We start from the raw sequence: 12,094 nt of genomic DNA on the forward strand, positions 1-12,094 counted from the left end.
TGTGTGTGTGTGTGTGCAGGGGGTGGGGTGAAGGGAGGGAGAGGATAAACAGACTTCCCCCTGAGTGCAGAGCCTGACAAGAGGCTCGGTCTCAAGATCCTGAGACCTTAACCTGAGCCGAAAACAAGAGGCAGACACTTAAGCGAGTGTACCACACAAGTGCCCCACAGAAACAACTTTTGAGTAACTGGAAGTAACCATAGAAGTTTATTTCTTTTTACCACTTTCAAGAGAAAAATCAAATGACTTCTCCAGTCCAACAAAAATAATTCTTGCTTATTTATTCGTTTACCTCATTACCAAACACAGCCATTTCCTGTTCATGACAAAACTTCCACCAAAAATGTGCAATTTTTGGATCTGAAGTTGGAAGTGACTGGAAGTATTTAGGTTTAGATTCGGATGTGATGAAGAACCAAACACGAGCTTAAACAAGCAGAGATTTATTCACCTCTCACATCTTGTTCCCAAGAGAAGCAGCATGGACAGCTTTGGCATTCTGTCCTCTTGGAGACCGAGGTCCCTCCTCTTTTATTGCCACACCAATGCTAGGAGATTGTGCTGGTCTGGGTAGCCTAGCACTTTTTGCCTTCATCTCTGCCTTCTAGTTCTCGAGAAGAAGTGAAGGGATCAAGAACGTGACTGGAAGTTGTGTCCATCACTTCTGCTCCATCCCATTGGTAATTATGTAGTTTTGGGTCTTTGTCACATGGCCGCAGCTAGCTGCAAGGGACCAGGGGAAATACCACATTTATGCCACGTACCTAGCTAAAAATAGGAGTTCTAACACAATGAAAAAAAGTGAGGGGCAATGAATAGTTTCCGCTACAGATAGCAACACTCTAATTTTATAGATTCATGAACAAAGGCCACTAGAGCTAAAATATGTGGTCCCAGGCCTGATAGCCCCAGTGATGTTGGAACTAGGTGTACAGCCCAGGTCACAGCAGTATGACAGAAAGGGCATGAGTTTCGAGTTGGGCAGACCTGAGTCAGAAGCTCAGTTTTGTCAATTACTGGCTGTGTGATTTTGGAGAACATTTATTAACCTTTCTGAACTATGGTTTTCTTATTTGTAAATATTTCTCTCAAAGATTTCCTGGAATGGTAAATGAGTTAAAGTATGAAGGAGCTTTTCAAGGGACCCAGCAAGCACATAATAAATACCCAGTAAATGGTAGGTTCTCCCTTACCCTGACCTTCCATATATAATTTCATAGTACATGGTGTGGTTATATTTAAACATAGACAGGTATCACTCTACAGAAGAAAATCTTGCTCATCCCAGACCTTCTATACTTCCTTTATTTCTGTACAGTCTGAGTTAATATTTACTTACAATTTCAAGGTACTTTAAGAGATGGGCATAAGCTGAAGAAAGAGATTTTTAGGGAATGTCCCGATTATCTAAATAATCGAAAATTGAAGCTAACTAGAACCTCTCATGTCCTGAGCATTCCAGTTAACTAACTGAATATTTATCATTATTTCAATAACATCATACTCCACTCATAGGCTTGGTACTAACGGTTTTTGTCACTTTCACTTTTAATTTGTTTTCTGTGTTTACATCCCCAAATTCCAATTTTAACATCTAAGTTTTATCTCTCTTTTAATGATTCTGAGGTTTGAGTGAATTGAAGTCCAAAGTTTGGAAACCATTAGGTTGGTTATTTAAAAAACATCTGAGAAAGCAGAAAAACGTTCAGATCTAGTTCAAATTTTTTTTCTTGGGTTACTTTAAGAAGTTCTTCCTAAACTTCTTTTTTTTTAAGTGAAAATATCTAAAAGAACACACATAGATTCACTTGAGAGAAATCCCTCTAGTCTGGGGAGAAATCATTCAAATCCAAACCATATGTGATATGTAAAGTAGCATTTTGAATATTCATATTGTGATGTGGAAATCAGATTCTCGGAACGGTAAGTCTCACAGAATGAATTGAAATGAAGACGACAGTATGAATGTCACTTCCCTAATGCACAACACTGCAGTTCTCTCCAGCATCTTTTTTTCCTAGATCGGATCACTGGAGAACAATCATGCTTACAGACACGGCAAACATGCCCTCATTCTAACTGTAAAGGCACTTTGGAAGGAAAACAAATTTTTGCTCAGTATCTTGCTGAATGGATTCTAATTCTGGTAACATGACATGATTACTCTGGCCCATTCCTCTTGCTTAGCTGGCTTTTGCAACATCAGCGTTTCATGTCGTTCCCACAAATTTTTGAGTCCGGGTTGGAATTGCCTCGAAATGGACAGGATGTTTGTTTGTTTGCAAACAAACGAATTCACACTTCCTTTTTAAGCTCCCGCTGTGAGACCAAATACTTTTTTCTCTACTTTCAGTTCATCCTGTTAGAATCCCTGTCAACAGATTTATCTCAGAATGATCCAAATTACCTTCACTGTCTTTTATTGGAGGACAGAAAAAGTTGGACAGCTTTACAGGAAGTACTTTTCCTCACTTTCAGAATGTATTTCAATCCCTGTTTTGGCACACCTGCTCAGTCCATGTTGGCAATATTCATCTCCATTTGTGCTGTTAATGGATTTTCAATTGCAAATTAGCTACAGAACATCAGAATACTTTTTACAGCTGTATGAATTGATTCACACACCCGTGGTATTCAATCAGCCTTTGGCTTGTATCAACAAGTTGTCTAATGTAAGGACTCTTTTCCCCTCTGGAAGCAGTTAGCTAATAGGGAGCCCCAACAGACTCGTGTTTAATTGTGATTCCAGAATGTTCTCTGTATAGATACAGCTAGAGCATTCTTTCATCACCTTTAAGGGTTATACTTGAGTGAGAGAATTAGAAGCTGGAGAACGTAGGGATTTTAAGAGGTTGGTCTTAAGAGGAAAGCTTCATAAATATTTTAGGGTTCATAAAATGAAAGAATGGATCCAGCAGATAAAATTAAGAGAATGTCAATGATCTTGTTATTATTATGTGGTTAAAGACTAAATGTCAGTTCCAAAGAGAAACTAAGAGCGTGTTCCTTTTCTTTGAACTAGTGCTACTAAAAATGTGTCAGTGGACTATTGTGTGAACTCTTTGTTCACATGAGAAGAGAAATTCTCCATTGAGGTGGAGAAAAAAAGAAGATAGGGAGCCCCTAGTCCGGGGTAGGGCAAGGGTTATAGATCTCACAGATCCAGACCGCGGATGGCAAATCCTGATGGTAGAGGGGGATCGGTCAGCATTGTTTCGGCTTCCATGAACCCCTGAGTTGCTTTGGGTCTGTCAGCTCCATTTGGTTAGAAAAGAACATAAGAGACACTGAACTCTAGGAAATAAAATGAGAGTTGCTAGAGGGGAGGAGGTGGGGGAATGAGGTAACTGGGTCATGGGCATTAGAGAGGGCACGTGATGTAATGAGCACTGGGTCTTGTATGCAACTGATGAATCACTAAATTATACCCCTGAAACTAATAATTCACTATATGTTAATTAAATTAAATTTAAATAGAGAAAAAATACAAAAAAAGAGAGAAAAGAACAGCAGGTCTGGCTTCAGATTCTAGCAGGTGTGACCACCACTGCGTGGGTCAAAGCATCCATCCTGTCATTTCAAGCTGCCCTGAAAAGCACCATGGAGAAAACTTCCGGAAGCATCCTGGTGGGGGAGTGGTGGGTAGCTTTACTTTCGTGGCAACCCAAATGTGGCCATGGATCTCACCAAGAACAGCAGGCCAGCATTGATGTTAGCTCATTCATCTTTTCCAGTGTGTATTGCTAAAAACCAATGGCTCTTCTTACAATTAAAACATATTTGCAGGGGCGCCTGGGTGGCTCAGTGGGTTAAAGCCTCTGCCTTCGGCTCAGGTCATGATCCCAGGGTCCTGGAATCGAGCCCCGCATTGGGGGGGGGTCTCTGCTCAGAGGGGAGCCTGCTTCCTCCTCTCTCTCTGCCTGCCTCTCTGCCTACTTATGATCTCTGTCTGTCAAATAAATAAATAAATAGAATCTTTAAAAAAAATATTTGCAGCTAAATTCTAACTGCAATACAATAGTACATTTACCTTCTGAGGCTTAAAGTTAGTACTCACAGGCTTCAATTAAGTTAGGATTGAGTCTAATCATGACAGAAGGTTGTGTATGAGTGATATTAGTTGGTAATGTGCAGTTAGTTCCATTTACTTCTCCTTTCTCTCTAAAAACTTTCCAGGAGCCTCCTTTTTGGAAATTTCTTCAAGAAGCTACTTAATTTTTATTCCAGGGTTAATGTGTATATCCATAAATTTAGTAATTTTTTTTCCTTATGTACCGTCTTTTCTACAAATTCCATACTCTGAGATCCTACTTTTTCCCCAGAGATAATTCAGTAACTTGAATGTTTGCAATAGAAAATGTCTTATAACTGTTATTTAAACACCTTTGCCGACCGTGGGTGAATAGGTGTTTCTCAAAAATTTATCCTAATGTTTTTACTGTACTTATGAGAACTGTGACTGATACTGATAAGCAGCTCTTTCCAACACATTATCTCCCCCATTCTCCCTTGGAACTTCTCAATATGGAGCCTGCACGTGGAAATACTCATTTACCTTGGGGCTTCTTTGCAGCTGTGGATGGCCATGGGGCCCAGTTATGGCCACAGACTTGCCTAGAATTCTGCCTTGGGCACTTCTGGGCAATCATTTGCTTTTCTGAAGGAATGGGTTGGCTAGTACAACCCTTTGCTCTTCTTCTGCTGTGAGAAAGGACATGATGGCAGGGTTTACAGGGGTCACTTGACATCCATGTGCAGAGAGAACAAGAAACCCCAATGTGTTAACATCATTGTGGCACAATTGCTGTTACTTGTTTGTGATTGGCCTCCTAAAATCTTATCCTCAGAATAGAAGGTTTCCGTAGAGCTTTTCTCCAAATGCATACCAGAATGCATTTGAATATGGTAGATCATGTGGACCTGGTCCTATTAGATCCTAATGTGTCTTTTATTCCAGTCAATCTAAAAAGTACCATAGTGAAACTCAGTGGTTCTAGAATCTTCGGATTCTTCCAAGGCTATTATATAAAAATTTCTGTATTAGTCCTGCTATTCATTTTACTTTGCTCAGGGTTCTCTTCTAGGGTCCTCACTCCCCATTTCTCGTTTTTCCCATTTGAAAATCCGAGATTTGAGTTGAATTCAGTCAGAATTCTCATCATTGTAGAAATGTTACACAGAAGTCATTTATACTAGAATTTTATGTAAAAGGCATTTGTGTATGGCAAAGATGGTTATCCTTTTTAGAAGTTCTTAGTCCCCTATTAAGGAATAAGTTATGAGAGAAGGCATTTGAAGTAAAGCATAACACTGTTCTTGAGGTGACTCAAAGCAACAGAGTGGAAAATACGACAGAAGGTGACAAAGCCATGGCCCGTGAATTTGGTCGTTTCAGTCAACGCCTTCGAGCTGGTTCAGTGGCGTCTACTCTAGCAGTCTGCAGCAAATAGGCTTCTCTTCCCCCACCCCGCTCCAAGGTGCTCTGAGTGTTTTCCCACTCTAGAATGTGCCGCACCATACTGTGATTCATTTGCTCACATGTAGTCTTTCCTACCTGGCTGTGAGGCCCATATGGGACAGAAGCACCATCTTGGTACCCTTAGAGCCAGTAGCAAGTCTGGAATCTCAAAAAAGATTTACTGATGTGGAAAGAAAGAAGGAAGACGTAAGAACAGTAAAAATGAAGAAATGTTCATCTGGAGTAAGCCTGGTTCCAGCAAGTTAGGACATAGGTCATAGAAGTACATCTGTCTGCAAGAAACAAGTACCTTCTTTTCTTTGACTACCCTCCTTTTTTGGCTACAAATGAAGATATGTAATATGTAATAAAAAGACTTAAAGCTTGTTACATATCTTGCCACACTGGACAGCTTTTTATCCCCTATTCTCTCTCTCTCTCTCCCTCCACTTTCTTTCATTCTTCCGCTGCTTCTCCTTTCTGAGAACCTTGAGCTCTTACCCCATTCTCTGGCCACGGGGTTGCCCAGGCTGGAGTATCTTTTTTTTTTTTTTTTTTTAATTTATTTATTTGACAGAGAGAGAGATCACAAGTAGGCAGAGAGGCAGGCAGAGAGAGAGGAAGCAAAGCAGGCTCCCCGCCCAGCAGAAAGCCTGACGTGGGACTCGATCCCAGCACCCTGAGATCATGACCTGAGCCGAAGGCAGCAGCTTAACCCACTGAGCCACCCAGGCACCCCCAGGCTGGAGTACCTTAAAGGCGGCCTTGCAGGATCCATAATGTGTCTCATCTCTCTCCTTACTCAAATTTGCCAGATCTATCTCCTATCTCTTAGTTCTTCACTCTTTTCTGGATTTAATCCCTCACACCACTGCGATCTGGGGTGTTATGGTTATTAATCTGCAAGTCTCTCTCTCTGTTGCACTTGAAAAAATATCCTGAATGTCTTAAAGCAAAGGATGGTGTCGTGGAAGGATAGTGCGCCATGTATATCCCCCTTCTGCGCTGAGGAGCTCATTCCTCCCTGGGGAATTCCTCTGCTCTGGCCACTCATCCCCTCTGGGGGCTGCATTCCTCTCCAAAAGCCACAGAAGCTACCCTGCCCAAGTTTGTGCCTTAGGCACATTCAATGAGATGACCCAGAAATACAAAGACCAGTCTGCCTTGCCACGTGGAGGGGCAAGTGTGAAGGGCTCTCCTCCTGGTCAAGCTTGAGCTCCATCTGGGCTCGGCTGACATTTGCATTACCAAGGCAGGGCAATTCAACTGCTCTCTGCTCTCCTGACTTCCCTCTTTCATTTCTACAGGGGGTTTGTTGCTGAGCACACCCTTCCATTAAGACAGCCGCATGCAAATCTTTCACCTGAGCCAGGTGATAGCTGACAAGGTCCTAGGAAGCAGTCTCTTAAGTGCTACTTTGGAACTAGACCACTCATTGGCTGGCTAGCAAGGAGGAGCCCAGGGCACGCAATAGTTAAAAGGATTAAAACTGGGATGAGATGTCATGAGCTAGGAATGCACTAGCTGCTGCCCTAGCTCCGCTGTTTGGAAGGTACCGGAGAAGCAGTGAATGCAAGGAAGAGAGAATCAGGTGGATGTTGGTTAAGTGCTGTCAGTGCACTGAGGGACAACAAAAGGCTGAAGGTGACTCATCACCAATTTGGGGCCACATAGGACAGCAAGAAGGCCTCACTGGTAGCTTAAGAGACACTGAGTCTCTGGTAGCTGGAGAACAGACAAAGTGGAGGTGCAGGCCTGGCCTGGGACTTCAGAGAAGGTGAAATTCAAAAGTTGGCAAGTCTTTAATGCCAAAGTCAGGACCCTGGTTTGGCTAGAGTGAGACTTTGAGACTTGAGACAGTGGTATCTGGGTTAGTGCATTCGAGAAACTTGAAACTGTCCTTCCCCCAGCACCCTCCGACTTGCAGAGGTGACACACTTCTTCCTTTGAAAGGCAAGCGGGGAATGTGGGTGGCTCAGTTGGTTAAGTGTGATTTGGGCTCAGGTCATGATCTCAGGGCCATGAGATTGAGCCCCACATTGGCTTTTTGTGCTTCTCATGGGGAGTCTGCTTGAGATTCTCTCTCTTCCTCTGTCCTCCACCCTGCTCATGTGCCTGGTCTTTTTTCTCTAAAAAACCCAAAAAAACAGGGGCGCCCGGGTGGCTCAGTGGGTTAAAGCCTCTGCCTTTGGCTCAGGTTATGATCTTAGGGTCCTGGGATCAAGCCCCACATCGGGCTCTCTGCTCAGCAGGGAGCCTGCTTCCCCCTCTCTCTCTGCCTTTCTCACTACCTACTTGTGATCTCTGTCAAAGAATAAATAAAATCTTAAAAAAAAAACCCAAAAAACAAAAAACAAAGAAAAGTGCTCTTTTGCTCTAAGACAATGCAGTGACTGCCAGACACCATGTGAGACCCTCATGATAAAACTCCATCCCTTACTTGGCTACCAGACCCATAGCTATTGTCAAATTACTACATAACTTGGCCAATGAGATGCTTGGTCTGCTGAGGGGGAAAAAAAGGCACTGCAGGTCCTGGCTATTTACATACCTGGGGAGCCCGGATAGCATGCATGGAATTGGATCCTGAGGGTGTTCAATCAGGGGGTGATAAAACATGAAGTTGGATAAGGGAGAATTGATCAAAATGAGAGCATTCGCCTGTGATCCAGGATTTATGTCTCCCATGATACAGAAGAGGACCCTGGGAGACTGTGCTAACAAGCCGCCGTGATGACTCTTGGATGCTTGGACTAGGCAATGGGAAGCAGAAACGTTGGAGCTGCGGTGGCAGACAATAAAAGAAAGGATCACAAGGTGCGGAGAAAAGGGACATGTTAGCATGGATATGTTATGAAAAGAAGGAAGGCTGCGTGCGTGTATTAAGAGGGACTGCAGGGACACTCCATTTAGCAAAGCAATTAGGACCACCCTGTTGAGAGGAGACCAGCAGCACCAAGATCAGTCCAGGGCAGATGGTAGGGGCTGCTGTTATAGAACCAGCCTCCCTGACTGCAATGGGGTTGATTGGATCCTAAATAATAGAGGCTGGGTGGAGACAATCAGAAGCAAAGTGAGCAAAATTGTAATGAGTGGCAAGGTCAGCAGGGCACAGCCCAAAGAGAGTTCTAGAGATGGTTAATGAACATGGTGTTCCTAGAGGCAAGAGGTACAAGTTGAAAATGAACTTAATGCTACCCTTCAGCCCCATTTGAGGCATTCCCTGAAAAACAGAGCAATGGGGAAACTTTTTAGGAACAAAGATTTGGGTGCTGCACCAGATCAACTGCCTTGTTTAGAAATAGAATTGACCTAGGTAAGAGCATACATAAACTCTTAGGTGAATATCTTGGTTTCTTGGTCAGGGATCTGGAATGAGAAAGATGGCAAGGTGAGGAGGGTGAAGGCATGTGGATGGACCTATGGGAGTGGGCACAAAGTGTGATCTTAAAAGCCTTATTAAAGTCATCAGTGAGTATCCACCATGGAAAAGCCACCAAAGAGCCAAAGAAAGAGGTAGTCTTGGCTAGTTCATGTCAGCCAGCCTCTGTCATTAGCCACTCTAATGCCGGCACAATGGACTCACTAGTGCGTGGCATGATGGGAGGGAAAGGTTGTGTGTAAGGCCAGCATCCCATAATCTTTCTTGTACCAAAGCTGATTGAACTATGCTGCTGCCAAGTGTTCAGCCTTCCTGCAACAGAGATGGGTCCTGAGCGCCTGCTGTAACAACATTTCTTAAGGACAGTGACCAGCCACTTGGTGCTGACTGATTATGTTGGAACCCCTTCACCCTAGAAGGACAGTGATTTTTCTTGGCAGAGGTGGGGGGGGGCTGTCATCGTATATTCTGGATATGGTTTTTCTTTCTCTGTACCCTGTGCTTCAGCCAAAACTAGAACTCAAGGAATTAGAATGTGTTATCCATTGACAGGGGATCTACATAAGATTACCCAAGGTAATCTTGGTACATCTCCTTACAGCAAAGGAGATGAAGCAGTAGGCACACAGTCCTGGGATCCTCCAGGCATGTCACATAGCACACTATCCAGAAGTTGCCAGTTTGGTAGAAGGATGAAATGGACTTTGAAGGGAGCAGCTGAGCATTAGAGAATATACTCTAAAACAAAACAAAACAAAACAAAACGAAAAAAAAAATACCCCACTCTTGAAAAGATTGCATGGGCTGAGAAATAAGGGTAGAGGTAGAAGGGTGACCCTGTTGGGGAGTTTGTGTTTCTTGTCTTTTTCCTTTAGGTCATAAGTCTATTGTCCATGGTTGCAGAGAGATAATGCCTATAGCAGGGGAAATGCTGTTAAGAGTCCATTAAGCTTTAGTCTAAGGTTGCTACTTATCTACTTAGGACTCTTCATGCCAAGAGGTCAGCAGGTAAATAAAGAATCATGACCAGGCAGGGATCATTGACCCTGATGGTCAGGAGGAGGCAGGGCTGCTGTTCCACAGTGCGGACAGGGGAGAGAGTTTGTCACACAGGTGATCCACTGGGGCATCTCTTGGCAATCTCTTGCCCAACTTGACATAAATGTATGTACACAGAACTTGAGAAAGGTATAGTGACTAGGGGCTCAGATCTCTCAGGGATGAGGGTCTATCAGTCCGCTATATAAGCCACCCAGACCAGTAGGGTGCTAACCAATGATGACAGAAATCTAGAATGAGTAATAGAAAACTGAGACAATGAATTTCACGTGTGGCATGGAGAGCAGGTATAACAGTAGGACATATGGCTCATCCCACAAGCCTCCTTCCCAAAGTATCCCCAGGAAACAGAACCTGCTTGAATCCTGGAGGAACTATTCTCAACTAGGGTGAACTTGTAAGAAGAAGCAAGTAGGTCCACATGTAATGACGGAATGAAAGCTACACTACCCAGTCCCTCTCTCATGATGGACATGCTCACTACTCAGATGCTGAGAATCTCAGCTGTTGATAGCTTTAAACCGTGTCCTTTTGGCCCTGTATTTACCCTTTTGGAGTTGCCTTAACCAAATTCATGCCCCTTGAAGGGCGCTGTTTGATTTTCATACTGGTTGAGGCTGGGGTATAAATGTTTAGCCTTCTTACCTCAACCGGGAACAACTTGGAAGGGCTATGCTATATAGCTCTAGAGCTCCCTGGAGAATCTGCTGAGGTCTTTCTTGAAACTGTATCATGGTTAACTCTTCCCTCTGGTCAACTAATCCCTCATTGCCTTACAGGTGCTGTTCCCAAACATACTCCCCCTAGTCCTCCAACATACAAACTATCACCTCAGAATCTGTTTCTAAAGACCTGAGCTAAGACAGAGTGGTTAGGGATATTCTGAGAACAAGTAGAAGTTTCTTTAAAATCTTACCACGTATGTGGGGGGTGGTTCCTTTTTGCCTCACATGTGGTTGAAAATCTTACTTTAATGAAAGATTTTCCTTAACAAAAAAATGAAGTTCAAGGGGAAGAAGATACCTCAGTAGATATGACTGATTTAATTCCTCAGCAAATGGGCAGAGTCTTGATGAATTGTATGTTTACTTTGTGGCATCTAATAAAGTTGAGAAGTTCTAAGAACTAATGTTTATTTTAACAAAACCAATGGTGCATGCTTGAGTCTACTAATATTAATTCTAATTCATAGACTATATAAAAACTGGTGAAAAATAGTAGTAAAATGAATAGAACTTGACTCTGGAATTAGAGAAGTCAGGATTTAAATTTCAGCTGTCCATTTACAAGATGTGTGTTGTACGAAAGATCTTTTCTGAGCCTTGGCTTTGTTAGTCTTTAAAAAGAAAATAGTACTTACTTCTGTGTGTTTGTGTTTGTAAGAATTAAAGAAGATCATCCTTAGGTCTGTAGACTTCAGGCATGATACAAAGATTCATCCTTTTGTTCAGCAAACATCCAGCATAGACCTTCATTAAGCAACAAATATTTATTATGTGCCAGGTCTTGTTTTAGGCCCTTGGAGTAGAGAGATGGGTCATCACAATCCCTGTTTTGAAGAAATAGATACTTCAGGTCAAGAGACATATGTATAAAGAAGAGGGAGCTGTATTAAAGATGGTCATAGTCCACTTGAGATGCTATAACAAGAGTACTAGAGCCTGGGTGGTTTACAAACAACAACAATAGAAATTTGCTTCCCACAGTTTTAGAGGTTAGGAAGCCCAAAGTCAAGGTGCTGGCAGATTTGGTGTCTGGTGAGAGTCTACTTCCTGTTCAGAGACAACTGTTTTCTTACTGTCCTTACATGCGAAGGGGGAGGGAAGCTCTCTGGGGTCTCTCTCTCTTTCTCTCTCCCTCTTTTTTTTTTTTTTTTTTAAAGAGATAGGGAGAGAGGGAGAGATAGAGTTGGGGGCAGAGGGATAAGGAGAGAGAGAATCCAAAGCAGATTCCATGCCCAGTGCAGAACCCAACGCAGGGCTGGATCTCACGACCCCGAGATCACTACTCAAGCTGAAATCAAGAGTCTGGCACTTAACCCATTTAGCCATCCAGTCACCCCTCTGGGGTCTGTCTTATAAAGACATGAATTCCATTCATGAGGACTCCACACTCATGACCTAATCATCTCCCAAGGGCTTCACCTCCAAATACCATCACAGTGGAGCTTAGGTTTCAACAAGTGAATTTTGGAG

At 42.9% G+C, this 12,094-nt stretch overlaps 1 long non-coding RNA gene across 2 annotated transcripts in view; it reads right to left on the reverse strand.

The window, feature by feature from the left end:
* Positions 1-498: 498 nt before the first annotated feature.
* Positions 499-12,094, reverse strand: part of LOC309843476 — an 80,390-nt gene continuing 68,794 nt past the window's right edge. For both annotated transcript variants that reach the window (XR_014300150.1, XR_014300151.1), the window contains exon 3: positions 499-723. This is a non-coding gene — a long non-coding RNA (uncharacterized lncRNA). The remainder of the gene's footprint in view (positions 724-12,094) is intronic.

This window comes from Mustela nivalis, assembly GCF_964662115.1.
Source record: "Mustela nivalis genome assembly, chromosome: 11".
NCBI lineage: Eukaryota > Metazoa > Chordata > Mammalia > Carnivora > Mustelidae > Mustela > Mustela nivalis.